This window comes from Eretmochelys imbricata, chromosome 18 (genome assembly GCF_965152235.1).
Source record: "Eretmochelys imbricata isolate rEreImb1 chromosome 18, rEreImb1.hap1, whole genome shotgun sequence".
Lineage (NCBI taxonomy): Eukaryota > Metazoa > Chordata > Testudines > Cheloniidae > Eretmochelys > Eretmochelys imbricata.
In genome coordinates, this window is record NC_135589.1 from 3,718,893 (window position 1) to 3,723,376 (window position 4,484).

Here is a 4,484-nt window from a genome sequence, read left to right on the forward strand (position 1 = left end):
CCTGGAGGGCAGCCGGGCAGGGAGCCGGCGGGGCAGCTGCCCTGCCCGAGCCAGGAGCCCTGGCGGCGGCGGCGGCGGGACGACCCCCTGCTCCGGGCGGCAGGGCGCCCCGCCGGGCAGCCGATCCTCGGCGCCCAGGAGCTGGCAGGGCAGGTGCGGTGCAGAGCTGGGGCGCTGCCCGGCTGATGCGCCCGCGGCTACCGCTGAGCCAGACTGTCAGCTCGGCCGGCCGATCCCAGGATGGAGCCGCGGGGAGAGCGAGCGGGGGGCGGGCCGGGGGCGGGAGGAGGAGCGGGGGCGGCCCCAGGATGCGGCTACCTGGGCGGGTCCGCAGGCCGGGGACACCCCCAGGGCGGGACAGGGACGGCTCCGGAGAAGTGCTGCGGGCGGCGCAGCCAGCCGGACGGGGCGACCTGGGCCGGCGCGTCGGCTCTGCCTCCTCCCAGCCCTGCTCCTCGGCGGGTCTCTCCACAGCTCGCCGCTGTGGCCAGCCCCCCTCTTGGGGTTCAGGCCAGAGCCCCGGTCCTCATCCTGCGAGGAGTGAGAGAGCCAGAGCCCTGCCAGCGGGAAGGCTGGGAGGAGGGTTAGCGCCCCTTGGTTCTTGGCGGGGTTCGGACTGGGCCAGTGTGCCCTGATCCCTTGTTCCGGGACCTTTCCTAAGCTGGCTTCTTGCTCTCGAATTTCAGCTGCCTTCAAAGTCACTGGCTAGCTGCAAATGTTGAAAATGTGAGCTGAGTGCAGCTGAAAGGAAGATGTCTGCCTGAGTTTGCAGAGAGCCTGAAACAGCAGCTCTGAGTTGCCCGGTTCATTTCAGTAGGTGCTGACTGACACACCAGTGAGGATCCTTCACATGCCGCCCTTGCACTGCTCTGTCACTGCTCAAAGCAGGTGAGAAAATGGACAATCACACCATGAGGAGCTTATGCAGTATTATTTAGATTCCAGTAGCACCTATTGGCAATAAGTGCAATCAGGACTGTTTTGTGCTGGGCACTGCATGCACCCAATCAGGGACAGACACTGCCCCAAGGAGACAACAAGCTCAATAGACAAGACAGACAGAGGATGGGAGGAAACTGGGGCACAGAGATGAAAGGATTTGCCTAAGATCACCCAGCAGGTCAGTGGCAGAGACAAAATTACAACCCAGGTCTTTTCACTCCCAGGACTGTGGGGAAAATTTACCAGCATAATTATACAGCTATACCAGTATAACCCCCTGTATGCACACTCTTATTCTGGAATAAGTGTGCCCACAGGGGGAGTTTACACAGAAATAATGCCAGTAAATTTCCTTGTGTAGACAATCCCTCAATCCAGTTTCTTAACCACTAGACCCCGTTGCTTCCAGAGCTACATGTTCTATGGTGGCAGTTCACTTTGGTACCCTGAGTGGGTGAACTTGGGAGATATGACCCTTTATTTTTCTCTTTCTGTCCCTCTTGCCCCCTGCCTCTCAAGGAGCTCAGCCGTGGTATATTCAAACTTGAGTGAGGGAGAGCTAAAATCAAGGAGTCCAGAGATCCCATATCATCACTTTTGAACACCCGCACAAGCCACCAACAGGGGTGTCTCATTTTTGTGTCAAGTGGGCAGATATGTTGTGGGTGGACCCTGGAAAGTACCATTACCTTCTCTCCTCCCCCCCCTTCAACCCCCAGATCATGACCGCTTTGTTCTGCTGTTCTGATGATTTCTGGTGTCAAGGGGTTTAGGATCTGTTTACCCCTGAAAGTGAAGAAGATGTGGGAATATTCTGGGTTTTGGGGGGCTCTCAGACCCTCTATGAAAATCAGTGGGAGACGTTCCACTGTCTTGAATGGCCTTTGGACAGATCTTGAATGTAGGGAGAATAAGTGCAGAGAATTCTTAAGGGAAGGAAGACATAGAATAGCCCTATTTCAGGATGTAAAAATAATTCTTATTTATCTGTGAAAAACTGTAATGCTTGGTTTTTAGTTTTAATAATGCTCTTTTTGTTTCCAAGGACTGTTATGAAGAGGCCTTAAAGCAGTTTAACCCCACTGTTTTCAGAACTTTCCAAAACTACATCTAGAACTCCCAACTTGTGTTTTTTACCTTTGTAGGGTTTGCAAATTGCCAAATTCCATTAGCTAAAGATTGTTAGCAATACAGTTGACAGTTGTTCAAGGATAAGACTCTCCTCTTTTTGACAGTTTTATAGCTAGATTCTAAGCTTCCAATAACAGGGGTTTATGGTGCATCCAGGGACTAAATCTTAAGCGTAGCATGACAACAAGACTGCCTCTCAACTAATGTTAAAGGCAGATCCTGGAAGAAAGTGGGGGGAGAGTAGTGTAAGATTATGGGAACAGGAAGGTAGAACTTGTGCTTAGAATATCTGAGTATAGAAAGTTTTAATTCTCATTAAAGTAAAGGGGATAAATTAATGGCAGCCCCTGGGACATTTGCGGGCAATTCACATCTAGTTACAGCCGCCAATCAAATGTCTGGTTTTCATCTTCAGTATTTTAATAGGCTTAGAAATTCACAACCAAATGGAGTTGGGAAAAATTAGCTAACTCTCTGGTGTTTTTATCAGCAGGGAAGAACTATACAAGCTGGGTGTTTGCACAGTACCACCAATAACCTGGGTGTTTCTGTAGAATTATCACTGTGTCCAACAACTGGTTAAAATTCTTGTGTTAGAATGCTCTGTTAGGTTTTGAGTTGTCTCTCATTTGTACAGGGAGTGCTGCTCCCAGGAAGATTAAGGAAGATGACTGTCAACCAGGTATCAAGAATTAAATCTGAGTCTGAACTTGTCTGGGAAAGTGAATGGTTCAAAATCCAGCTAGGAATCCCCAACAACCTGGTCTGACTGGGTCTCACCTGTAGGAGACCCCTGCCCATTCACTTACATACAACACAGATATAAGTGGCCTATTATTGGAAGTGGTGGCAGGGATGATAGAGCGCCACAAAGTAAGGTGTCTGCTTAACATGAAATCCAAGATCCAGAGCAGCCAATATCATCTGGCATGACAAGAGCATTCAAAGAGAACACATTACTTAGGTCCACTACTGAAACCTCTTTTTACCATTGAGAAAACCTTGCCAAGCTGCTGTGGAGCTATTGGAGGGAAAAACACCCTCTTTTGTCTTTCCAACTTGATTTGCAGGAGCACCTGCTTGCAGTAGAGCAATAGGATGCACTTATTCAAAATACAGCAACTCGCATCCTTCTAGGCACATGTTTGTCAGAGCATATTACTCCTATTTTAAAGTCTTTGAATTAATTCCCTGTCAAATCAAGTATCTGAGTTCAAAATTCGTTGATTTTCAGAGAGGTTCAAAATTCTCCTGAGGTCTCTTCTAACCCTAATCTTCAATGATTCGATGATTTATATTCAAGATCCTGAATGACTGTACCTGACTCTGCCTAGCCACTTTCTATCTTTATATTCCTGCTGATTATAAGGATCTGAACTAGCAGCTTATCTGCTTTTCTCTGCTAATAAATGTGAGTCAGTGGGAAGCAGGACATTTTGTAGCCATGTGCCCCAGCTATGTAGTTCCCTGCCTGGTGCAATCAGGGATGTTTAATCCGTCTCTTCATTCAAGACAAGACTAAAGAAATATAGGGTTACTACAGCTTGTGACTGCTTTTCAGCTTTGAGTAGCGTCATTGTGAAGGGAAGACCTATTTGAAAGGCTAAAGGGAAGGAAGAGGTTGGAGCTACATGAATGGCTGTGGGATTCATGGGGTCCACCAAACCAAATCAAAAGCACAGTCCCTATAGTAAGGGAAAATCGAATGGCTCTACAGGAGGTGCAGGGCTGGGTACACACCACCGGAAGCTGGCCTAGCAGTCCCAGCTGTTTTCCTTCTTCCTTAGCTGCCCACTGTGCTTCATGGATGCCAACTGGGCCCTGGGAGGGAATGGCTGATCTCCCCTCACACCCAGGGGTGTTGCATAGGAAGACCAGTGGGTTCCCTGAGCATGTTGCACAGTGCCATCTTGTGGCCACTGCCTGCATTTGTCAGGAAGTGCAGAGGCCGGAGGAAGTAGAGGGGAGAGACTTGGAGTGGAAACCTCCAGAGTTTAGGGATTCTCAGAGTAGAACTCTGAATCTGGTTTTATCCATCACAGTGCTGATGTAATAGTTAGACAGAGGCATTGTGCTGAGTCCTGAGACTCCCTGCATCATCGCTGATACTGCAGTTTGGCAACGAGCAGTGGTTTGAGAAAGAAGTTTGAGAAAGACAGCAAGTCCCCCTGTATCACTGCTCTGCCTTCCAGCTTAAATACAACCAACCTCTATGCAGAATAGAAGGGGCAGCTGGACTCTTCCAGGGAGGCTGCCAATGGCTTGCCTGAAACAAGCAATGGGATGCTGACCCTCTCTCCCCATCTCATCCTTGCTTACAACCACTTCCTGCCTCCTCTTCCCTTTGTCTTCCTCCTGCAGCATTTCATTCTGCCCCTACTCCCTTTACCTTAGCCTGGGAGGCCTGCTGG